Raw genomic sequence first — 27,046 nt, forward strand, 5'->3', positions numbered from 1 at the left:
TCAGCATGAAGAAATTGGGCCAATTGTGGTCTGGCAAGGGAAAGCTGAGAAGAGGGGGGCAGCCCCATCCAGTCACACAGCTCTGGGGAAATGAAGGCCAGAGCCTGAGAAAGCAGTGGGAGTGACTCTGAGCAGTGGTTGCAAGGGGAGGGATTGGGCAGAAGACCAGCCCATTCCTGCACACTGCATTCTGCCCCTGGCTGGCCTGGGGCTGCCAGAGCTTTATCCTAAGGCTGATTCCCACAAGGGGAAGAGCTCCAAAATTTCAGATATGAGAGACAGTTCCCCGGCCTGTGAGCGAAGGTGGCTATGAGGCTGCTGAATGTCCAGGAGCCCCACTGGTCTGGTGAGGGACAGACCAGGCTCTGAGTTATCCTGAGGTTGAGATGGGTTCACCCAGGTAGAGCACAGCTTGTTAACCTCCAGCCCCCATTCCATCTGTCCAGACCAGGGCAGCCCAGTGTGACACAGCCAGGCTGTGGGAACACAGGGAAACAGGAGACGAAAAGGAGGTTGGGGAGTGATCTGGGAAAGTGGCTTTTAATAGCTGGCCAATAAATTGGATCCAATTGGTAAAGATTAACCAATTTTTGTCGTTGTTTCTGCAATCTGTTTGCTTTAACCTTTTTTTTTAAGGACCAGCTTAAATTATTTCATGATGCTTCTCTCTCCGTATAACCCCCTGATTTAATTCAAAAGACCAGAACCGTGGAATCGTTGTGAGAAGGAACTACTCCATATGCAAAACACAGACAAATCTCACGAACGTAATGTGGAGTGAAAGAAGGCAGACACAAAAGAGTACTGTGAAATCCCATTTATATCAAGCTCGGAAACAGGCAACACCAATCTGCGATGTTAGGAATTGGGATAGTGGTTCCTTTGTTGTCATTAGCAACTGGGAGGGGCAAGAAGCCTTCAGGGGTGCTGGCACTGTACTAATTCTTTGTCTGGGTGCCACTTACATGGATGTAGACACACTGAGCTGTCCACTGATGGATGCATTTCTGTATGCATGTTATATTTTAATCAAGTTTCCTTAAAATAGAACCAGAATGTAATCTTTGAAAGAAGTGGTGACAGGAAGAATAAATTCCTGTGTGCTAACCAAAAGGAAGCCTTTGAGGGTTGGTTGACAGAATGGCACCCCCCCCCCAGGGCAAAGAGTCAGAAGACTTGATTTCCAATTGCACTCTGTTATCTGCTGCTGGAAGGGTCTAGGAAGCTTAGCTCCCCTGCTCTTCACTTTTTCTGCTGCAGAACAAAATGGGTTGGAATGGATTGCATGATCTCAGAGAGAAGATTCCTCTTTCTTACCTGTTCCAGTGGAGATGGAATAGGATTTCATGTTCATTTTGCCTCTCACGTGCTCTTCTTATAGAGGAATGATCTTCAAGCTTGGTGAGCTCACAGATCGATTTTTACACTGTCAAAACATGCGCGCGCACACACACACACACACACACGTGCACACCTAGGGGTATGTGGCCCCCCTCAGTACCCTTTTGCCCATCACCAGCCTCAGCTTTCCCATGCATCTCCTTCTTCATCTTCATCTCCAAGTTCCTTGCTCTGTATTCCTTTCCTAGGGCCACCATACAATGTACCACCGATGGGATGGCTTAGAACAACAGAAAATTTTTGTCTCACAATGATGGAGGTTAGAAGTCCAAAATCAAGGTGCTGGCAGAGCTGTGCTACCTCCGAAGGCACTGAAGGAACTTTTCTGTGTCTCTCTCCAAGCTTCTGATAGCCCCCAGCGTTCCTTGGCTTGGAGATGATCACTCTAATCCTCCCCGTTCATGTGGCGTTCTCCTGTGACTTCCCCAACATGATCTTCCCTCTGTGCTTGTCTGTGTCTGTGTGATACCAGTCCTGTTGGGTTAGGGCCCACCTGAGTGACCTCATTTTAACTCAATGACCCTATTTCCAAATAAGGTCACTTTCTGGGGTACTAGGGGCTAGGACTTCAACATATATTTTGGGGGCGGTGGGGATATTATTCAACTCATAACAGCCGGTGATTAAAAGGCTTCAGGAAAACCTCAAGTAGCCCCCCCCACAACTCCATGTCCTGCCAGGAAAGGTTAAGGATCCCTGGTGAAGACCAAATACCAAGAGACTTGGATAAATAGTGAGACCATTCTATGTTTGTACAGAGCTTCCCACTCCTAAAGCACTTGCATAATTATTCAACCACTCGATTTTTCTTATTTTTAATCTTTTTTTTTAAGATTTTACTTATTTAGGGCGCCTGGGTGGCTCAGTTGGTTGAGCGACTGCCTTCGGCTCAGGTCATGATCCTGGGGTCCCGGGATCGAGTCCCGCATCGGGCTCCCTGCTCAGCGGGGAGTCTGCTTCTCCCTCTGACCCTCTTCCCTCTCGTGCTCTCTCTCATTCTCTCTCTCTCTCTCAAATAAATAAATAAAATCTTTAAAAAAAAAAGATTTTACTTATTTATTTGTCAGAGAGAGAGAGAAAGCACAAGCAGGGGGAGCAGCAGGGAGAGGGAGAAGCAGACTCTCCGCTGAGCAGGGAGCCCAACGCGGGGCTCGATCCCAGGACCCTGGGATCATGACCTGAGCCGAAGGCAGACACTTTACTGACTAAGCCACCCAGGCACCCCATAAACCATGTGATTTCTCACAGTAAGAAAGGCAGAGATGCAGGCTTTGGGGTCAGACTGCTTGGGTTGGAACCTCAGCTCCATCTGTTTTAGGTGCTCGACCCTGGGCTCACTGCCTCTGTACTTCAGTTTTCTATCTGTCAAAAAGGGATGTGGTAAGAATCAAGCGAATTAGCATAAGCACTTACAACACCGCCTTGGTACGCAGTTAGCATCGATAAATGTTAGCTACAAGAACAAAGAGCCAGACAGTGTCATCTGCATCTTACGGATGAAGAACCTGGGGCACACAAGGCTAATTCAAAGCAGATCCAGAACTGAAACTCTCGGGCCTTCTGGGATACAGCACTGACTCGTTAGGTTATCTGGCATGACGTACTGTCCATTTTTAGGTAAAAATAACAACAATGACAGCTACCTTTTACTGAGCACTTACTAAGCGCCAGGCACTGTGCTAAGCACTTTGTATTCAGCATCTCATTTAATCCTCATAATGACCTATGAGGCAGGTATTGTCCCCATTTTAGAAAGGTGCAAGTTGAGGCCTAAAATTTCAGGAAGCCAAAGTTGGATCGCCCAGCTAGTGATGAAGAGCCAGGATTTGGATGTCAGTCTGTGCAATACCAGGGCCTGAGTTTTTGATCACTTGTGATCCATAACCTCCGGAAAGAAAACCAGCGTGCTTGCTGGCTTTATATGCAAGCAGGGGTTGCTAGGATGAACAGGGTGATGTGGGTAAGTTCCCCAAGGGTCAAGAAGAAGCCTCTCTTAATCATCCTTCCCCCATACTCCCTGCTGCTTCAGGGACTGCACCCCAATAAATCTCCCAGATCCTCCCAAGGAAGAGTTTTCAGATCAGTCCCCAGGAAGCCGGGCCTGAGAGTGCAGAGGCACCAGAGGAGAGCTGGACGGCCAAGCCAGAGGGATTGTCAGATGCTGCCAAAAAGACAGAGGAGCCCCCAGGGCCAGAACCAGAGGGAGCCATGGTGCCCAGGCCCAAAGGCTTTACGACTCTCTCAAGTCTGTGAAGAGAGAGGGGAACGACCTGACCAAGAACCCCAGGCACTTCCAGTCCGAGAAGGGGGAGTACCGCTCCTCCCAGATGGTTCAGATGGTTCAGATGGCTGCCCAGGGACACTGCCTGGTTTAAGGAGGCCTAATGAAGGCAGCCCTTCGGAGGGCTCTGCCTGGGGGGGCCCGCATCCGTCCCGAGGCCCACACATGGTTGTGGCTGGCAGCCCAGACAGACAGGACTGTTTTGGCGTCTGTCATCTCTTTTTCTCCCTCTATCAGCGGCAGCACAGTACGCAGAGTCCCTGATCCCAGCTAGCCTGATAGGGTCCTCAGGATCCAAGCAGCCGGCCTGTGCCTTCTGGGGCCCCCTGGTGGATGAGCAAAGGTTCAAAGTATCATTTGAGTCCTCAAATAAAGCAGGTGTGGTTGCGAAGGGGGCTGACGACCAGGAGGAGGGAAGGAAAAATCATTGTGCATTTCTCCCCCAACTGAATTTAAAGAGCTCTGTTGTGAATTTCTCTCTTGTCCCCGACTGGGGTGAATGATTTACTCTGACTGCAGGAGCCACAAACACAACAGCTGTGACCCAGGAGTGGACTTTGGTGGGGGAGGGGGAGGCAAAGTAGAGGGCTGGCCTCTTCACTTGACCTTCCATTTGGAGCACCCCCCAACTCTCAGGGCCTTTGGAAAGTAACACATTTAGAGTTTTCCCAAAAGAACGTGAGCTGTGGCCTGAGGAAAAGGTGTTTACTCCCATGGAGGTGGGATTTTTATTGCTGGTTTCAACATCAAGGAGGTGTGAACGTTATGGACAAATCCTGACAATCAATACCACCTGAGGAAGGCCAGAGAGGGGGGGCCCACAGGCCAGGGCTTCTCAGACTTGAGGTGCACGGCTCGGAAGCGCCTGGGTAATCTCAGGAAAATGCAGATTCTCAAGCAGGAGGACCGGGGTGGGGCCCCGAGAGTCTGTGTTCCCAGCATGCCCCTGCTGCTGGCCCTGAGACCGCTCCGGACTAAGAAATGACTCCACTCCTTTACTTGGCAGTCCCCTCCATACACACCTCACCTCACCAAAAACAAAATAAAACAGAACAGGGAAACTGCATTGCCTGGAAGTGTCTTATATAATCCCAGGTAATTGGGAAACGACTGCCATACCGTATTTAGAATTTTAATATGCTCCCTCTCTGGCCAAGAATGCGCTTATTCTGGATCAGGTCAGAAGGTTGGGCAAAGGATGAAGAAAATCCCATGGAAGCTTGGGCACTCTTATAGAACAAGCAGAAACAACAGTATCTCAACCACTGTTTTTGTTCTGAAATATATTCTTAAGTATGGCTTTGACTGATATGCATAAAAATACTAGAAAACATAATTAAAGGCAAATTTTAGCTGTTCTTTGTGTTTGTCTGTATTGCCCAAATTCTCTACAAACCAACCTATATTACTTTTTTTTTTTTTTTAAGGCTAAACTTGAAACATCCTGTGCCGTCAAAGTTTCTAGGCCTTTTCCCCAGTGCTAGGAACCAGAATGGAATCTGAGATTGTACATACAGGTGCATTCTGCAGGTAACTAAACCTTTGCGGTGGGGGAGGACAAGAATCTTCTGGTGCTTAGGAGACCAAAAGGGCAGGGCAAGGCATCAGTGAACCCTGATTTAGCATGGGGAGGAGCGTGGAGGAGGCTTATGAGGAGCACCCAGTCCCTGCCTCCTGAGGTCATGCTGACCGCTTGCTGGCCCAAGGGCTGATTTATTTTAGTTTCCATGGCTTTGAGCAAGGCCAGTTTGCACAAATGATGGTCTGGCATCTTGATCCATGTTTACAAATCAATGAACAGACTACCTAAATCAATGAACTGTGATCTTGTGCATTTTATAGATGAGAAAAAAACGAAGTTGGGCGGGGGAAGGTTGCAGAGGGTGCAAGTAATCACGGAAATGGAAACTTCATAACTCCGTTTCCCATCGCATGGCATTTCCTTTCAATCAGGGATTCCCAATCTTCAGAACTGCTAGGGCAGCATGACTCTGGATAAACACAGCCCTCCCTTATCAGCACGGGGCTTTGTATACAGTGGGCGCTCGGTTTTTGAATACAATAATGTTTTCGGTTTTTGAATACAATAATGTTTCTTTCATAATGGTCTGAGCAGAGCACAGAGCAATTTTAGGAAACGGCCATCTTTTCCCACTGGTAGCAATAAGCTTTGCAAAGAGGTTTGCACTTTTAGTCACCCAAAAGCTATCTGTTAAATGGAATAAAAGATTATGGAAGCAACGAGGTTTAAGAGGACTGAAATAACAAAACAGATTTCTAAGAAACAGGAAAAGGGATGACTCTAAATGTAGCAATATTCTTTTCTATTTAAACATGTAAGAAGGCTTTCTAGGTTTCAAGCATGTGATTTCTAATGTTGAGGAGATAAAATTCCAGGAGGGCCCATTGCTTGATCTCTCCAGCCACTGTTCGGGAGTGAAGACTGGCCTTCTGCTGGCATCTTGGCTGATCTTTCGGCTGCTTTGTGCCAGTCCCACTCAGTTTTGAATATTCTTTATCCTTCATGCTTGGGCTGCAAAGGTAAATATAAGCAACATTTTGCTTTTTGTCTCCAGTCTTCACTCCTCTCGGTCGTTTATTCCCTTGACCATGACCTTTCCCATCAGATGTCCGGTATTTTCATGGTTTCTCCAGAAAAAAGGGAAAACTCCCTTATAGAGAGGTACAAACAACTGGTAACAATTTAGAGTAGCACAGAGAGGTTCTATCCCAGGCCAAACCAAGAACAGACAAAATTTGTTCTTTAAGGATCTCCTTGACTATTTTTTTATCCTCTGTTTTCAGTGCCAAGATGTCCCTGGCTTCAACAGCATCTTTCTGAGTCTCTCTGTCAGCTCAGGAAAGGCTCCCTATCTGCAACCTTGCCCTGACTCCTGTATTTCTCCCCTTCTCAGCATCCCACCAAAACGTACCCAACCTGTCCCAGCCTTCCCTGTCTTCATCATAAATTGACCAAATGTACCAACCGGTCCCCTTAATAGTAAGAATAAGGGACAAGTGCATTGGTGAGATGGTAGACCAACCCTGCCTTTTGGCCCAGGGGCCCAATAAAGGTTGATGACAGATGAGTTAAGCTGTGGCCTAGGTGGTCTTGTCTTGATTCCAAAGCACCTTCCGCCAGCCCTATGGGCATCGGTGACTCGCCCGAAGTCTTGGAGGACCAAATTGCTCCCTAAGTAAAGCAGATAAGATGAAAACACAAGGTGGTATTTGCTGGGAGTGGGGGGGGTTGATCGTTGCCCTTCCAGTGTGTTTGCGTTGTCTGCTTCTGATCCAAGGTCTCTGGCTGAGCAAATTGCTACGTGACCAATTAAATTTCTGCTGCAGTGGGTTCGGCACATGCCCAAACCTTCTGTCGTAACAAAGTGCACTCCCTGACTGCCTTGCTAATGGGAAGTGGGCTTTGCAGCATACATACCATGTGGGAAGAACCAGAAGACCAGATGTGGGGCTCGGCACCCCTTTTTCTTAGGCAAGAACCAACCCTGAATCCACAAGTTTGCTCTATCTTACCACTATTCTACACTGACCTCCAGAATTTTTTTTACGAAAAGCAGTCTGTTATAGAGAAAAGCAGCTGGGGAGACTGCTGGACACCCTGATTTCTGCGGTGTGCTAACACCAGCCGCTAATGCACACAGTGCTTCATTCATTTGCTGTTGAGGGAGCATGAGCTGGTGTTCTCAGACCCAGGTCACAAAAATATGACCTTGAGAAGGGAACTCTCTGTCAGCAGGAGACAAGTCTGCCATTTTTGTCATACCAGGCTGCAGTGGTGAGTCGGTTGGAACTGCAAGGCCCCCAGTGGAGAGCACAGGTTGGGGGCTTGGTCAGGAGGGCCACACAATCCCTAGAACTTTCTGGGGGATCCTCCTAAAAAACAGTCACCAAGATCTGCCTCATTCGTAGTTCACTGAAGGCTACTGACAGGAATGTGTCTCTCACCCTAACTGAGGATGTCAGACCGGGGCAACTGGGGAAATCTGTTCCTGGGATGTGTGTCTGTTTGGGGTGGGGGTGTACCATTGCCTTTCTGATCCGAGAGTAAATGTGATGAACTAAAAAAGACTCTTGGAAGGGCAAGGTACAGGCAAACATAAATGTGACCAGTTTACCTCTTAAATATTTATCAGCCTACACTTACTTATCTTGAGAGGCCATAGAACACAGTGGTGAAACCCACAATCTTTGCCACCAAATGGATCTGGGGTTTGAACTCCAGCTGCACTCACTGTGTGGTCTTGTGCAAGTTACTTAACTTTTCTAGGTCTTACTTCCCTTATCAGTAACATGAGAGATGATCATAATAAAAGAGTACCTTCCAAACAGAGTTACTATGAAGACTGAATGAGCTAATGCAATCAAAGTGGTAGAAGAGAGCATTCTTTACTAAGTGCTTAATATGTGTCAGCTCTAATCTGGGGAACAGGAAAGCTTATCATTTTTTGGTAAAAGTCAGGTTGATTAAGGTGTAATTTATGTGCAATAAAATCTACCCCTTTTGGTGTACATTTCTACAAGTTTTAACAAATATATGCAATCAAGTAACCACTACCACAATCGAGATACATCACCCCAAACAGTTCCTTTGTGTCCCTTTTTCATCAGCTCCTCTCCCCAGCCCTAACCCTAGGCAATACTGACTTGTTTGCTGTCCCTATAGTTTTGCCTTTTCCTGAATGTCATATAAATAGAATCATACAATAAGTGGCAGAAAGCTCATCGTTTTTAAAGGCTGACACATATGTGGCATCTAATGAATTTCTAAGTATATTTAAAGAATCAAGTTACAATTACCATTCCAAATCAGATGATATATGTCCTGTTGACTTATAGAAGAGGTATAATATTTCAAAATGCCTCCTGAATTAGTTCCTTTATGGGTAAGTGGATCTTCCTCATATGCTATCTGATCAGTCAACCTTGAGGCTGGAGTTGGCAAGGAGGACGATATGCCATAAGGAGAGCTCATGTATTTCGAAAAGTGAAATAAAAGTTCTTCTTACCTGAATGAATAGTGGGAAGAGGCTCTAGAGTCACTTGAGGCAGGAAGTCAATTAGATGGTTCTCCATCTCTCTATTTTAGGGGAAGTCTGGAGAGTTGCAGGGAGTAATGCCAAGGGCAGGGGCATTTTGTTTGTTTTGTTTTGTTTAATTTATGGCTTGGACTCTGGGATGACCTTGCCTTGCAGCCTGTCCTGCGGCAAGCATAGGAGATAGCCACTCCTAAGTAAACTTGGTGGCACAGTGACTGTCTCCGTTCCCGTATGGTATGGCAGGGCTCCTGAAGTTCCTTCATGGAGGGAGAGGGAAGAAAGTGGCTGAGTTGAGACTGGTCCACTGTGACGGGGGAAATGACCCCACAGCGGAGAGCATGGGCTAATCACCTAGACCGGGAGCTAGATAGAAGACAGCTTCGAGGGGTTTAACACTAACAAGAGCCTGGAGAACCAAGGTAGCCAGGAATCACCCCCAAACCCTGGCCAAGAGGCCAGTGGATGAAGCACACCCACAGTCAACTTAGGTCTATGCAAAGGTCAGGAGGGAAGGCAGTGGGCAATGGTGGGGATCGGAGCACCCAGGGACACTTCTTGGATTCCAAACCTCTCTATTCTAGTCCCACGGTAATTCAGTTCAGATACCCCTCCCCACAATCCCATCTTATGGAAGCACAGGAGAGGGCAAGGACACTGGTAAGACTAAGCCTTTTCCTTCAAGCACTGTTTGAATTGTTGCAGCAGACGAAGGTGACTCAGTGGGCGAGGTTTGTGAGAAACTCACAGGCTGTTTTCCCAGCCCACTCGAGCATAGGTATGTGCCTCTCCAGCCCCAGTATGCTCCCATTACAATTTCATATCTACTTTATCTTAACTTCTGATCCATTACCTCTTGGCGGTGGCCCCAGTACCACAGCTTCAAGACTCTTGGTCTTGGAATATTAGTCAGCCATAAAACAGAATGAAATCTTGCCACTTGCATCCACAGGGATGGATTTAGAGAATATAATGCTAAGTGAGATCAGTCAGAGAAAGACAAATACCATATGATTTCACTCATTTAAGAATTTAAGAAATGAAACAAGCAAACAAAGGAAAAAAGAGATAAATCAAAAAACAGATTCTTAACTATAGAGAACAAGCTGATGGTTGCCAGAGGGTAGATGGGTGGGAGATGGGTGAAGCAGGTGAAGGGGATTAAGAGTCCACTTACCATGATGAGCACTAAGTAACATATAGAATTGTTGAGTCACTACATTGTACATTTGAAACTAATATAACGCTGTATGTTAATTATACTGGAATTTCAAAAGTTTAAAAAATAGAATCCTGCTCTTGCAACTTGTACACAAGCCAGACATTTTAAGGACTAGTACAATGCATCACTCTGTAAATAATGATTTTATTTTATTTTTTAAAGATTTATTTATTTTTGAGAGAGCGAGAGTGCAGGGGGAGGGGCAGGGGGAGAGGCTAAGAGAGAATCTCAAGCAGACTCCCCACTGAGCACAGAGGCTGATGTGGAGCTCAATCTCACAACCTGGAGATCATGACCTGAGCCAAAATCAGAGACTTAGCCAAGTGAGCCACCCAGGAGCCCCAGTGATGATTTTTTAAAAAGTTTGTAACTCAAATAAGCAATCCATAACTCATCTTTAAGTTCAAGATTTTACCATTCAGATTTCTTCAAATTTCTCCCTTTCTTTTTGGATACACACAAAGGTACATCGTGCCATTAGATGCATTTATGCATTTCCAGAAAGCAAACGTGAGCTTTTTATAATGAGCAATTGTAATAGGATTTGGCTTCTAGGATAAGATTAAGAAAATTATTATAAATAATAGGAAGAACAAATGCCCTTTATCTGAGAACAAATAAACTGTAAATGTTAGGGCAGGTTACAATGCCTCAGTGATAAAGTAATTAGTAGTTCCTATTGAAACAAGCTTAACCCAAGGGAAATTTCATAACCAACTATATTTCCCATGTACAACTGGGCAGGAAAAATATGAGATTTAGGAAGGTAGAAAAGGAATTTCTTTGTAGGCCTCCATTAAAAGTAGACGTTGGAACATGAATGCACTCCAAAGTATATCATTATTTTTTGCACTCTTTTATCACTCTGAAGTGAGGAAACCAATCTAGGAAAAAGGTTAGTGTCAGCATTTTGAAATGCAATGGAAAATTATAAATTACGAGAGCTATTGATAAAGCTGTCATTTATAGCTCTATTAAGAATTTTATATTATTTACATCTGCACTGTAGACACAATCAAAGCCCACTAATCTATCACAATTTATTAATGCTGTTTTCATTTTCAATGTCAAATACAAATGAGACAAAGATGCTCGGAGAGGGTTACTTGGATCAAGATTTGAAATACAGCCACTTAAAATAAAGGCCTCCCAAGCCAGACTGCAGGTTTTGATATAAATTGCATCGAGAATGGTATCAATGAGGATGTATTTTTGCTATTCATCTACAAACACAAATTCTCGTGAATGATATCAGATAGTGCATGGGCATACAAAATGTCTACTCACCTGGTGAGTTTCTGATTCTGAACACTTTGGAAGATTTTTCCCCAAAACCTCTCCAGATTCTACAGTTGAGAGAAACATAATCAAACAGGAAGCATAGACAATTGCCTCTGTCTTAGCACATTGATACACTTCCTCCCCACCCCAGTCTTAACTTCCCTTTCTTTTAGTGAGGTCTTCAGTTTCATCCATTCACTTACTGATTTATTCACTTATTTGTCTTATTAGTTATCTATTGCTGTGTAAGAAATTACCCCCCAAGACTTAGTAGCTTAACACTACACACATTTATTACCTCTTAGTTTCTGAGGGTCAGGAGTTGAGGCATGCTTAGCTGGATCCTCAGCTTTAGTGTCTCTCACAAGGCTGTAATCAAGGTGTCGACCAGGGCAGAGATCTCATCCGAAGGCTGACTGGGGGAAGCATCCACTCCCAAGCTCATGTGGTTGTTAGCAGGAAATGATCCCTTGAGCTTTTCCAACACATAAGCTTGCTTCATCAAAGCATGTAAAGTGAGATAGTTACCATCTTTTGTGACCTAATCATGGAAATTACATACCCTCAACAGTACTGAATTCTATGGGTTTGAAGCAAGCTACTCCAGGTAAAGAGATGACACAGGCTGTGACTACTAGCAGGTAGGGATAACTGGGGCAATTTTAGAGGTTGCCAATCACATTTTTTATGAATTTGTTGAGCACCTCCTAGGTGCTCGATGCTGTGCTAGGTGCAGGGAATACAGTGGTGAACTTCCTTCTCTCAGAACTTACAACCCATCCGGAAGGACAGGTGCAGTCCTTGAATAGATTATTGCAATTGTGATAAGCCCACTAAATTAGAAATACAGGGAGGGGCGCCTGGGTGGCTCAGTTGGTTAGGTGACTGCCTTCAGTTCAGATGATGATCCTGGAGTCCTGGGATCGAGTCCCACATCAGGCTTCCTTCTCAGCAGGGAGTCTGCTTCTCCCTCTGACCCTCCCCCCTCTCATGCTCTCTCTCTATCTCATTTTATCTCTCAAATAAAAAAAAATCTTTAGAAATACAGGGAATAAAGGATCCACCCTGGTCTAGGTTGAGGGAGGTAGGATGTCAGAAAGGGACATTTCAATGGAAACTCAAAGAAGGACTGGCCCACAAAAGAAGAGGAGGAAAGTTTTCCGGGCAGAGGGAATAACCTGTGCAAAGATCCTGAGGCAAGAAAGATCATGTTGTATTTGAGGGTAGAGCAGCTGGAATATAGAGTGAGACAGTGGGAGAGCAAGAGAGGGAAGTAGGGCCTTGTCTGCTATATTAAGGAAGTTGGTCCATAGCCAGTGACTAAAGGGAGGCCCTCAAGGAGTGATTCAGAAGATCTCTCTGACCACCTTTTTCCTTCTACAGGTCCTCTCTCTACTGGCCTACAGTCAGTCTTGTGGCTATGACCCTGCTCCACGACACTACTGAGTGGCCCGACTCCCCTTTATCCTGTAACAATGTCCCACTGATACTGTATCATATAGTCCCAAAGGCTCTTCCTTTTTCCACCTCCAAGATTTTTCTGGCAGTTTTCAAACTGTTTTCAAACAAACAAACTCCTATTATTTAAAACAGCCAAAAGCAGAACCACTTGGATCAAAGACCATTACAGGAGGAAAAGGACACTTGGGAGTGCTCTGCCCCACAATTCCACAGGGACCCCCAAAACACCTGTCTGGAGCTCCAGGACTCCAGATTGAGAAACATGCCCCTGGGCCACAAGTTTATCAACTATTATTCCCAAGGACTCATTCTGTCTATAAACTTTTATTGAATCCTTACGACATATTAGACATGTAGTAGGCACTGGGAATAGAGTGTGTTTAAGATGTCTCTTCCTTCCACGAATTTACTGTCTAAAGAGGGATTCATGTGGTTGAATGACTCACTGCATTACCATGTGATATGCAATTATGGAGGGTGGGGTAGGGAACCCTGGTGGCTCAAAGTGGACACAGTCAGGGAAGACTTCAAGAGGAGACTAAGTTTGAGGGAAAGGGAGTTTGCAGGTGAACAAGAGGCCAAGTGGTACCTGTCTCTGAGGATTTGCTCTTAATCTGAAATCACTTCCTTCACTCTGCTCATGTCAGACACCTCACCGTCTAGATGGGGGTCCTTTCTCAGTATGCTAACAACTGCCCTAGGTTTTAAGTAGAAAGGCCTTGGTTGATCTCCCAGGTTCTATAATAACCACAGTGTTAGAAAGCTTGCATTGGATTTTTAATTTCTCAGGGTTTCTGGATTAGAATAGAAGATGAGCACCTTTATTCAGTTCTATACCTCATATTGTCTTCTCCCCCTTATAGAAGGAGGGACTGAGCAGAGAACACTCTTTTTACCCCATCTCAGAGTGTTTCCTCCCTACCAAGGTTCTGCCCAGAAAAGGCAGCCTTTGACCTCTGGTCTGATTTCAGAGTCTTAGGCCAGGGTCCCCCATCAGGTCTAGCATGTTCTGTTGGTCTCTGGGATCCTCCCTGATGTGACCCAATAATCCTAAATTCTAGGGTGAGATGGCTTCCATTTCCTGGTTAATTAATTAGCCAGGGATTTGTCTAATCCTTCATAATTGACGGGGTGCCTGGGTGGCTCAGTCAGTTGGGTGTCTGCCTTCGGCTCAGGTCATGATCCCGGGGTCCTGGGATCGAGCCCCACATCGGGCTCCCTGCTCAGTGGGGAGCCTGCTTCTCCCTCTCCTACTCCCTCTGCTTGTGTTCCCTCTCTCACTGTCTTTCTCTCTGTCAAATAAATAAAATCTTTAAAAAAAAAAAATCCTTCATAATTGACAACTGAAAGCTCATACCAGTCCTAAAACAGTAAGTTCAGTAAATTTAAAGTCTCAGCACAGTAAAGGATGCAATACTAGGCTGAGGCTATGCAATAGCAGAACTGGCCATGCCTAGGAAAAAGGCTTCAAGCCCGGATGTTGGGTTGTGCAAGCCAGGCACTCTGTTGTTTAATGGTTTTATCTCTCTTTGACTCATCTGGCATGATTTAGCTTAGCCTCAGGCCAGGTTTGAATAAGAACAGCAAAAGAATCCAGCTCAACTTTCCTCCATAAGATCTTCCCTCCAACAAAAAGTAAGCTCTATCTCTGTCCTAAAAACTCAGGTCACCTCTTGATTTTTGGACATACTGTTGAGTGTGGGCATAGTATCTTGGGATTCCTACACCTCTTATAATGCTATATTAAAATTTTGTGCTGTTTTTCTTCTCAAGGGATGTGCTTTGTCTGCCTGAGTAGACTGTAAATTCCTTTTAGGCTCAGGGGATGCTTTACTCTTGTTGGTATTTATGGTTCTTTCCCACCTCCAGTAGACTTAGCACGGTATTGTACAAGTAGGCACTCTATCAATATTTGTGTGTGAAGGAATAACCATGGCCTACCCCATGTATGACGCAGCCAGTTTCATTGACATGAGGGTGCCCTAGCTGGGGCATTTGTGAGGGAATGGAGTTCCGGAGGCTGTCTGGGTGGGCAGCATATGGCCCATAGCTGGCAGGCGGCAACCACAGACCCCTGGCCAAGTATGTGTGAAAGTCAACATCTTTATGCCTTGGGGAAAACGTCACTGGTTAAACCTGCATGGAGGGTGATTGCCATTTACTTAACCCCAGCTTGGACGACATATCACCGAGTTTCACTTGCACCCTTCCCTTTAGCTGTAATTTAACCATTTTTGCCACATTTCCCTTCTTTACCCAAGAGTGCATTCCCTGAAAACCACCACCCAGAGGATTCTACTAAGAGCAGCATGGTTTTTATTTCCTTTCAACTATTGCTTTATAAGTACACTACAGGCAATTCGAATTTCATCTCCTTCAACCTAGATGAAAAGTTGAAGATTATATTATATTATATTATGCTTATATTAATATATATAATATATATATTATGCTTATATTAATAACCAGAGTGTCATGAAGCTCTTATTCAAATCAGGATTTGCTTTTTAGCACAAGTAAGGGGACTTCATGTTCTTAGCCACAGGAAAACCATGTCAGGAGGGCGTTAGGCCCCCCTAGAGTATGTCCTCCTGGCTTTATGACTGTGGGTGACTCACTCAACCTTCTGGCAATTTCCTTCCTGCCACTCAAGAGGTGAGAAAGACAGTGGGGATATTATGAACTGCTCTTCAGGCTAAGGATATCTTGAGAATGACTTGCTTTTTGTCCATCCCTTCTAGGAAAAAGATACACAAAAAGTGTGGACTTCTGGGCTCACCTTTTCCATAAACTGGATTCTGTTCCTGTTTCCCCTATTTCTAGCAATGGTAACTGTTGTAACTATTAACTACTTAACACCTTTCCACAGCAACCAGTCAAGTCTTAGCAAATCTTCCTTGCCAAAACCTGTGCATCTGTCCTTTTTCATATACCTTATTCATTCACTTAGACACTGTTACCGACCATCAGTGAAATGCAAGCCATTGTATTAGTTGCAATGGATAGAAATAAGCATAAGACTAAGAAATGGATAGAAATAAAAAATAAGTTCCAAGTGTAATCTCCCGTCTGCAATCTCTTACTCTTTTTCTCTATAAAGTACTCCACTGCTTAATTAATTAATAATATCCCTAAATAAACTTATAATCATGTCATTTCATGGAGGTGAAATTTTAAATAGCTCTTCAGTGCTCACGGGATAAAGATCAAACACTTAATTTAACTCTTAAGAGCTTCTAAAATCTGGAATGAACTTATTTCCTGATCTTACTTCCCATAACTCCCCACTGTAAATCTTCTACTTGGACAAACTGGTCAGATTACTATACTAAAAGTGTACATCCTTTTCCGGCTCCAATCTGTTGCTAAGAAGAAAGCCACTGGCCCAAAATGGCATCACTTGGGCTAAGCCCCCAAACTAGAGCTTAATACCTATACTAATTATAGTTTCAACCTCCCCCAGAAATGTAGTCTTCACAGTCAGTCCAGAATTTTCTGATAAGCATCAGTGAGGTAATCTGTCACTGGGCTCTCTCTATCCCTCAAAGGAAGATGAGGTAATTTGCATGATAACACCCCTCGCTCTTCCCCTCAGGGAAAGTGACCTTGCCTGAAACAATCCTTTTCTTTTCTTTTGCTAATAATTCCTCGCTCCACCCTCCTTCCCATAAAAACCTTCCCTTTGTACAGCTCCAAGCCACTTGCTAGATGGGCTGCTGCCGGATTCGTGAATTGCTTAATAAAGCCAATTAGATCTTCAAATTTACTCAGTTGAATTTTTGTTCTTTAACACTCTTTATTCATACATTCAAGAATGGATTTTATGTCTTCTGTGTGGCAGTCTGTGATAAGAGCTGGTGCCCAGTTCCCGCACTTGAAGAGCTTATTATTTAGTCAAGGATACAGACAAATGAATTGACCATTGGCAATGACAGGAGGAGCACGGAACACAAAAGAATTTCTGAAAGTGATGGGAACGCACAGAACTACACGGTATCCAGCCTCAGAGAAGTCAAAGAATGTTACCCAGAGAAAATGACATCTCAAGTGACACAGAGAGAATGAGTAAAAGTTAGGGGGTACGTTGAAGAGAGTGTACCAGACAGAAAAAGCAGTGGCCTGGCGATGAGAACACATTGGGTTTGAGCAACAGAGAGAAGGTGAATCTGAATGGAATGTGGAAAACACATTGCAAGAGGCCGAAGAGGGAAGCAAATCCAGAGGATCTGAGATCTAGTAACCCGGCTAACAGGTTTAGGCTGGACAGGCTTGAAGCAGCAGAGGGCAATGACCAGATTTGGCTTTCATGAGAATGGCATACCCCAGTCTCATAAATCAGGAAAGAACTCTTTGGGGACATTAAGTAAGGCCTTTCTTTCCATGAGTATTGTTAAGGATCTTATTAAGATGTTTGATTAACTTCCCTGCATTCGTCCTGCAAGTCTGAGAAGTCCAGCTGAAGCATTCCTTGAGAATTCAGGTTCTTGTTGGGCCTTAGAAAAATGACCGGGGAGATCTGCCTAAATCAATACAGAGACAAGTATGTCACCTGGTGGTGTTTCATATCAAATACTTGCCATAAAGGTAATAGCTACCACTGGTTGAGTGCTCTCTACATGCTCTTATACTCATATCACTTTATGTGAGATAAATATTATTATACCCACCTTAGAGATGAGAAAACTGAGACTCAAACAGTTTTAAGTGTCTGGCTCAAGGTCTTAGGCTTGATGGCAAATATTTGCTTATTATGATATGAACAAATAAAGCTGGAATTTGAACCCAGAACAATAGGACTCCAAAGTGCAAGTAATTTTAAGGTTTTGTTTAGTTGAAATTTACTCTGTATTAATCAAAGATATTTTATGATATTTCCTTTCCATCATCCTTCTCATAAGGCCAAGTGTATAGGCTACTCGTTGGTTTGCCTAGAGTGGTAGGAATATAACAAATGCACATGGCATTGGATAAAGAAATGAGGAGTAAAGGAGAGATACACCAGGGAACAGGGTAAGGGGTGTTTTAGGGTGATTTGTACTGATGAGATATGGGAGGGCAGAATTTAAATCATGCAAAAGGAGTAGGATTAATGTTTTTCTCACTGATTTCAACTCTGGCCCATGCCTCGGAGTAATAACTAGTGGGCGGGAGTGAAATCGCTTCTCTCCTATGGCCCATTCGAGAGGTGTAATGAATGGTTCCTTACATAGAGCTCCTTTGTATGGAGGAACAAGGTACACAGAACTGAGTCCTCTAAAAACAGAGGCCCATGTCCAGGTTTTAAAAACCACCAAACAACCTGTACCCAGAAACAGTCACTCCTTTACATGTGTATGAACTGAGCGACTCCAGAAATGTTCCAAGCCAGACGGCACAGGGTAAAAAACAAACAGCAGCAGCTTGCTTCCATGAGGTTTCCAGGAATCACCCTGTCCAATAAAGAAAACAACGGCCCAAATTAACCAATTCAAGTCTCAGAGGATAACTCTGCGTCTCCATACCGTTTTACTATGGAAAAAATAATGAAAATGATCTAAGACCTTGAAAATAGGTTAGGAACTCAGTGAGAAATCAAAATATTTCAGCTGATATTCTACCACTTATTAGGTACTCTAGGAAGCAAGCAAGGTGTTCATCATCACATGTCTTCTGATTGCAAAAACACAGAAAACAACCAAAATATTCATGACTGGGAGATGGCTAATATACCAGTGTAGCCATATTGTAGAAGACCATGCAACATGGAAGAAGGAAGTACTGGTGAGATTTACAATTTACAAAGGTAAATTGCAGAATAATATGTACAGTTTGACAATATTTATGCATTAAAAAATAGAAAGTAAAACTAAATTTGAGCAACTCTGTGTCTTTTCTGAGAGTAAATGTATTGGAAAAAGTTCTGGAAAGATACATACTTCTGGAGAGGACAGGATAGAGGGTGAAGACTAAGTAGGGACTTCGGTTCTATTTATAATATTTAATTTTTTGTAAGTAGATATATTTCGGCATTTGTTGTATAACTATAAATAGAAATAATTATCAAATAAATCATAATAAGTTAATTTGACAAAGAATAGGCTTTAGGGTTGCACATATGAGGATCCCACATAGATATCTGCCAAATTCATGTAGGGAAAAATTTTTTAAAGAAATGTAGACTTCTTAAGCAAGAGTTTCCATTCGTCTTAGTGTGTTGAGATGACAAAGCCATGTTTTCCATTAGTTGGTGTTTTGAGACTACAAAACAGATAATCAAAGAAACTGTGAAGACTTTCTTACTGAAAACCTTTATTACTAAGACATACTTAAGCAGTAAACTTAGGAGTAAATAAGGAACCCCCCCAAAATAAAGTGAAATTGAGTAAAATATCCAGAGTCATGCTTTGTTTTCCAATATATGAGCAATTATTGATTGAAAGACGCTAATGAAAAAAATTATGTGGACAGTAGCAGCAAAAAAGCATAAAACATCCTAGAATATACAGGAACTGTATGACCAAAATTTTAGTGGGAAATATACATAAGTAAGTTGAAATAAATGGAGACATAGATTATATTCCTGGGTGAAAAAACTGGCTATTATAAAGATAAATCCTTCTCGAATTAACTTATAAGCTTAAGGCAGTCCCATTGAAGAAAATCCCAGTGGAATTTTGTTTTCTTGTTGGAATTTGAGGACATGAAAGAATAGACTGATGAGGAAAATCAACATTTTTCTTGTTCCACAAAAATTAAAATATAACACAGAACATCAAATTTTTAAATGTTGTGGTATTGACACAAGAATGAAAAGAAAAACTAATACAGCAGAATAGAATATCATTCTTAAAGAGATCTATCAGTTTGTGTTTTTGAGATAAATATCATAATCCACTGGTGCAAGGAAGAATTATTCAACAGATGATTTTTTTTAATTGTTTATATGAAAAGGAAAATAAAACACAGCTAATTCCATTTTGGGTTCAAAATTTCTATATAACTGTAAGATATAAGATTCTACTTGAGGGGCGCCTGGGTGGCCCAGTCATTAAACATCTGCTTTCGGCTCAGGTCATGATCCCAGGATCCTGGGATCGAGCCCTGCATCAGGCTCCCTGCTCGGCGGGAAGCCTGTTTCTCCCTCTCCCACTCCCCCTGCTTGTGTTCCTTCTCTCGCTGTGTCTCTCTCTGTCAAATAAATAAGTAAAATCTTAAAAAAAAAAGATTCTACTTGAAAACACAGATTAAGATATTAAGTGACATTTATAGAGAAGGACATTCTAAACATAAAAAAAGAAAGAGATAATAAAAGGAAAGATTATGTTTTGAGCATATTAACAAAAAACAAACAAACAATAACAAACCCAACTCTTACAGGGCTTCTGGGTTACACAATTACAGAGGAAGAATGGTGACTCCTGGAGCCTGAACAGCCCCACAGTCTCACTTCTGTATAGCAAAAAATACCATCATCCAAATTAAATAAAGGCAGAATTGAAAAGCACTTCTTCATCATACATGACAAAGAAGTTCAGGCAGAGTGATCCTTTTGCAACATGGCAGATCACTTCTCTCTTCTTTTCAGTTCTTCCAATGGCTTCCATCTCATTCCAAGTAGAAGCCAAAGTCATTGCAGTGGCCTCAAGACCCTCTGGCCTCCTCTCTGATCTTGCCTCCTTCTGGTCTTCCCCTCTATTACTCCACTCCAGCCACATTTGGCCATTTTGTGCCATGAACCCATCAGGCACACTCCTATTCCCAGGCCTTTGCTCTTGCTTTTTCCCTCTGTCTCAAGGATCTGGTCCTCATTTTCTTCAGACCTCTATGTCATTTTTTTCATTAGGGTTGCCCCTCCCCCAAAGGATTGCTTTATTTTCCTCCATGGTACAAATGCCCACTGACATTCTATACATTTACTTGTTTCTCTGTTTCCTGTCTGCCTGCTTCTTGAATGTAAGCTCAGTGAGAACAAGGATTATGTCTACTTTGACTACTGGTATATTTTAGACTAGAACAGTGCCTGCAGGTAGTACTCTGTATTTATTTGTTAAAAAAAAACTGAATATATATACTTATTAACTAGTACTTTTTAAAAAAGATTTTATTTCTTTGAGAGAGAGAGGGAGAGCATGGGGCAGGGGGTGGTGAGGAGCAGAGACAGAGGGAGAAGCAGGCTCCCCACTGAGCATGGAGCCCGACTGAGACACCTAGGCACCCTTAACTAGTACTTTTTAATATAATTGCCAGAGAACCATTTAAGCTAACTTAAATTAAAACTGACTAAGGGTGGGAAGGCAGCCAGATCTCAGTTACTAGAATCGGCACCAGAACATTATCAAGGTATCTGTCCCTCCCACTCCCTGGATTCTCTACTTCATACTTCTCTTTTCCCACAGATCCTCTGTTTCCCAGAGCACATGGTGATCACATGGTCCCCAGAAGCACCCAAGTTTTACTGTGGGTTGCCCAGCTACTTGGATGGGGATGACCTGACTCTGTTGGTTCTATTCCAAATTCCTGGGGAAGGCTGTGAATAACTTAGTCTGGATTGATGTCTATCCCAGGACCAACTGACTGTGGCCAGAGTGGAGGTGGGGGTCAGAAGTTCACTATGAAACCATGCTGCCCCACTGCAACTAAATGGATAGAGGAGAGGCCAATTTCTAACAAGGGGTGTTAAGCAGTTAAATCAATAGGTGTCTACTATAACATAAAATTAACTCTTTCAGATAAATTATAAAAAATGCCAATCCCTAAATTAAAATGAAAACGGTATGAACAGATAATCTGCAAAAAGGAAAATACGAATGTCCCATACATTTTAAAAAGGGTTTGACTTTATTTATAGTCCAAAAGTACTCTATAAAATAATAGTATATTGCTGGGGAAAATATTTGCTACAATAATGAGAAAACATTAATATTCTTAATATATAGTTTATTAACACTGAAAATGAAAAATATTAATATGACTTCGAAAGGGTAAAAGATATGCAAAAACTACTCATAAGAGAGAAAGCTTAGAAAGATATCTGTGTTCACGGACTGGAAGGCTTAATACTGTTAACATGTCAGTACTGTCCAAAGCAATATACAGATTTAATATAATTCTTATCAAAATCTCAATGGTATATTTTGCAGAAATAAAAAAAAATCCATCCTAAAATTCATATAGAATCTCAAGACATCTGGAATAGTCAAACAATCTTGATTAAAAAAACAAAAACAGAGTTGGAGGTCTCATATTTCATGATTTTAAAACTTATTACAAAGCTTTAGTAATCAAAACAATGTGGTACTGGCATAAAGACAGAAATGTAGATCAATGGAATAGAACAGAAAGCCCAAAAATAAACCCTCACATATGTGGTCAAAGAATTTTCAACAACAGTGCCAAGATCATTCAATGAGGAAAGGACATTGAACAAATGTTGGGAAAACTGGATATCCACGTTCAAAATAATGAAGTTACACCCTAACATTATACCATATACAAAAATCAACTCCAAATGAATCAAAGATATAAATCAAAGACCTAAAACTATAAAACTCCTAGAAGAAAACATAGGGGAAAACTTCATGACATTGGAATTGGCAATGATTTCTTTTTATTTTATTTTTTTTACTTTATTTATTTATTTGACAGAGAGAAAGAGAGTACAAGCAGGGCGAGCGGCAGGCAGAGGGAGAAGCAGTCTCCCACTGAGCAGAGAGCCCAACTTGAGGTTCGATCCCAGGACCCTGAGATCATGACCTGAGCCAAAGGCAGACACTTAACTGACTGAGCCACCCAGGCGTCCCTGGCAATGATTTCTTAAATATGACACCAAAGCACCGGGAACAAAAGCAATAATAGACAAATGGGACATCAAAGTTAAAAACTTCTGTATATCAAACAACAACAACAAAATAACCAACCCACATAATGAAAAAGTAACCCATGGAATTGGAGAAAATGTTTGCAAATCACATATCTGATAAGGAGTTGATATCCACTACTATAAAGAACTCCTACAACTCAACAACAACAGATAAATAACCCAATTAAAAAACAGGAAAAAAGTTGAACAGACATTTCTCTAAAGAAGATATACAAATGGCCAACAAGTATATTTAAAAGATGCTCAACATCAATAGTCATTAAAAAAATGGAATCAAAACTGCACCTCACAGCCGTTAAGATGGCAACTAACAAAAACAAGAAAATAGCAAATGTTGGTGGGGATATGGAGCTATTGGAATCTTTGTGCACTGTTGGGGGAGAGGAGGATGGATGTGAAATGGTACAGTTGCAATGGAAAAGAGTATGGAGTTCACTAAAAATATTAAAATAGAATTACCATATGATCTAGCAATCCCATTTCTGAGTCTATATCCAAAAATAAATAAATCAATAAAAGCAGGATCTAAAAGAGATGTTTACACACCCATGTTTATTACAGCATTTATTCACAATAACCTAGAGGTGGAAGCAACTCAAGCGCTCACCAACAGATGTGGTATATATACATATAATGGAATATTATTCTGCTTTTAAAAAAGAAATCCTGTCACATGCAATGACATGGGTGAATCTTGAGGACGTTATGCTAGATGAAATAAGGCAGTCTCAAAAAGACAAATACACAAATACATATTATTCCACTTATATGTGGTATCTAGAATATTCAAACTCACAGAATCAGAAAGAATGATGGTTGCCAAAAGCTTGGGGGGAGGGAGACATGGAGATTTGTCATTCAGTAGTTATAAAGTTGTGCAAGATTTTTTAAAAAAATATTTTATTCATTTATTTGACAGAGAGCACAAGCAAGGGGAGCGGCAGGCAGAGGGAGAGGGAGAAGCAGGCTGCCCATTGAGCAGGGAGCCCAGAGCAGGACTCGATCCCAAGACACTGGGATCATGACCTGAGCTGAAGGCAGACGCTTAACCAACTGAGCCACCCAGGTGCCCCAAAAGTTGTGCAAGATTAAAAAGTTCTAGAGATCTGCTATATGTGCACATACCTAACACTACTGAACTGTACACTTAAAAATGGCTAAGGTGGTAAATTCTATGCTATATGTTAAAAAAAACAACACCACAAAGAATCTCAGGTGGATTTGTACATGCATTCAAGTCTGAGATACACTCTTCTAGATACTAAAAACCCTGGTATTGTACCTAGAGTTTCAAAGCTTTAATATTCTTAAAAAATATTTCATAGATGTTGTCTGGAAAGTATACCAAAATAGCATTTGAACAAAGCAATGAATAAACTGAAAAGAGAGAATGAGTTACAACCCTCCAAAAGAATATTCACCAAGGAGATTTAATGTTGATTTTTCAGACACAATGCAAATAAGGCTTTCACTCATTGACCACAGTGGAAAATCCCATTATTTAAAATGTACTGATGGTCAAACAAAGAAATTTGGTGATCCCTCTTTGAGGCATAATGATGCACTTGGAAAGATGAAAAAATATATATACTATTCCCATCTGTCAAGTGGGCAAATATAAAACATACATACAATGTAAAAAAAAACATATTGAGAAATAATATACATACAGTAATGGACACAAATTTTAAAGGTAATATTCAATGATTTCTGACCCGCATGCATGCATGTACACACACATACACACACACACACAGAGTGAAAGCACACAAATCAATGTACAGAACACTTCCAAAACTACAGAAGATTCTCTCATGCCCCTTTCCAGTCAACCTCTCTTGAGAATGTTTTAGAGATAATACTCAGTACCCATAATTATGTTGACTGACATCCATTTCTATCCATCATTAATTGGTGTGTAATTAGTGGCTGCTTTCTATAAAGCAATGAAACAATTTTATATCATCAAAAGTATTATTAATGCTCAAATTCTTTCTAAGGAAGGAATTGAGCTTCTTGGAATCTGTCATAAGCAAATAATATGAAATGTAATAAAACACATACATATGAGGATGCTTGTCACTGCAAAGATGACATCAAAAAATTAGAAATTGGGGAGATGTAGATCAAAGGATACACACTTTCAGTTGAAGAATAAGTTCTGAGGCAGCATGGTGACTACAGTTAATAGCAGTACTGTATACTTGGGGTTGCTGAAAGTAATCTTAAGCATTCTCGCTACAAAAAAAAAAAAGAGCTAAATATGTGAGAGGATGGATGTGTCAATTACCTTGATGGTAATCATGCCAAAATGTATACGTATATCAAATTATCACCTTGAATGCTTTAAATATATACAATTATATTTGTCAATGATTGCTCAATAAGGTTGGGGAAAAAATAAAGCACACACAAAAACATTAGAAACAGCCTATGCATCCATCATAAGGGAATGGTTAGATTATAATATATCCACTTGATGAAATAGTTTGCACTCATTTAAAATAAAGGTTTTGAAAATTTTTTCACATGAAAACATATTCACAATGGTCAGGTATTAATTCATAAGGATGAAATGAAATAAGAAATGCAATATGACCCGAATTTTGAAAAACATTACTTTCATGGGGAGAAAAGAGATTAGCTTGGTATTATCTTTAGTTAATATGAATATAGGAAATTTTAATTTTATTCTTTTGCTTTTTGTATTTTCCAAAATTTTTTATCATCCCATGTGTTGCTTTTGTATTTAGAAGAAAACCTATTTTTTTTAAAGATTTTATTTATTTATTTGAGAGAGAGAGAATGAGAGATAGAGAGCACGAGAGGGAAGAGGGTCAGAGGGAGAAGCAGACTCCCTGCTGAGCAGGGAGCCCGATGTGGGACTCGATCCCGGGACTCCAAGATCATGACCTGAGCCGAAGGCAGTCGCTTAACCAACTGAGCCACCCAGGCGCCCAGAAGAAAACCTATTTTAACAAGCAAGCAGGGAAAGTAAACAAATCGCCATCCCCTTTGACGATGAAATAAAAGCTTTCCCATGGTTGACTGCAATTTCCATACAATTTATACTAGAGACTTAAATAATGAAAACAACAAAACATAGAATGGATCAAAAGTCAAATGGACACTTCTATGAAGAATCTCATGACACACCTTGTGTTACAGACAATTGATAAATGTTCATCATTTCAATGTTTTGTCAAAAGGAAAAGACCATGAAAGCTGCATAAAATTCTGTGCTATTCCTTCAATGGGAAAAAAGGAGGAAATAAAAGAAAAAGCCCAAGCCTATATAATGACTCATTTACACCTTCTTTACAGAGTTCACACGACAGGTCAAAATCAATCCAATCTGGAAGCTTCTGGAGGGAAACCAAAGATCTTCTAACACCCATGTAGCACAGATTACATGCATAGGCAAACATCTGACCTGCTCTTTAGTAGTTTTAAGGTCCTTTACCAAACAGAAAAAATTGAGAGGCCAGAAATTGTACTCCCTGGTGGATCCACAAATAGCTCCCTGCTTTATTTTTTCTAGAAGTGGGAGGGAAAAATAAACTTGCCAAAGTCTGTGCAATATGATCCATATGGTTGGAGGAAAAAGATATTAAAGTTTCAGTTTATATTTATTTGCATGTCACCTTTTAAAACCTTCTATTCTCTCTGTGTACAGAATATGTAAGCACAGTGCTACATACATATAATTTTTAAATAAATATACATACCTATATTGGGGTGTTCATCCTCATGTTTTTTAATGGCAGGGATACATGCAAAAAAAAAAAAAAAAAATGGAGACCATTAGTCTAGACCAGAGAAACTTAGCCTCAGTTAACTGTGAAGCATGTTGCAATTAGTGTTTTACTGATAGTAGTGAAATACTGTGTCAGCTTGGGATTTTAAGAAAATCAGAGCAGATTCAAAATTATTTCTTTCATGGGTAGTATGCTTAAATTTTTTTTTTAATTTTAAAGATTTTAGATATTTTAAATATTTTAGAGCGGTTGTAGGTTCACAGCAAAATTAAGAGGAAGGGGCAGAGATTTCCCATATACTCTCTGCCCCACATATACATAGCCTCCCTTATTGTCAACAGCCCTCACCAGAGAGGTACACTGTAACCGTTGATGAACTTACATTGACACATGATAATGAACTGAAGTCCATAGTTTACATTAGGGTCCACTTTTGGTGTTGTATATTCTATGGGTTTGTATAATGACATGTATTCATTACTACAGTATCATCCAGAGTATTTCTCCTACCCTAAAAATCCTCAGTGGTCTGCCTGTTCATTTGTCCCTCCATCCTCCAACCCCTGCAACCACTGATCTTTACTGTCCCCATAGTTTTGCCTTTCCCAGGATGTTATATGGTTGGAATCGAACTGTGTGTAGCCTTTCCAGATTTGCTTTTTTTACTTATTAACATGCATTTAAGCTTCCTCTATGTCTTCGCTTAGCTTGATAACTCATCTCTTTTTA

General features: G+C 41.5%; 1 long non-coding RNA gene across 1 annotated transcript; it reads right to left on the bottom strand.

The window, feature by feature from the left end:
- Positions 1-4,866: 4,866 nt before the first annotated feature.
- LOC141374807 (uncharacterized) lies at positions 4,867-26,418 on the bottom strand. Its single transcript, XR_012381935.1, has 4 exons — positions 26,288-26,418; positions 11,538-11,735; positions 11,246-11,304; positions 4,867-6,215 (listed from the first exon to the last, which is right to left on the bottom strand). It is a non-coding gene; the product is annotated as an uncharacterized lncRNA (long non-coding RNA).
- Between the last annotated feature and the right edge of the window lie 628 nt (positions 26,419-27,046).

This window comes from Callorhinus ursinus, unplaced genomic scaffold (assembly GCF_003265705.2).
Source record: "Callorhinus ursinus isolate GAN/ISIS: 27379988/994484 unplaced genomic scaffold, GSC_fseal_2.0 scaffold22, whole genome shotgun sequence".
Classification (NCBI taxonomy): domain Eukaryota; kingdom Metazoa; phylum Chordata; class Mammalia; order Carnivora; family Otariidae; genus Callorhinus; species Callorhinus ursinus.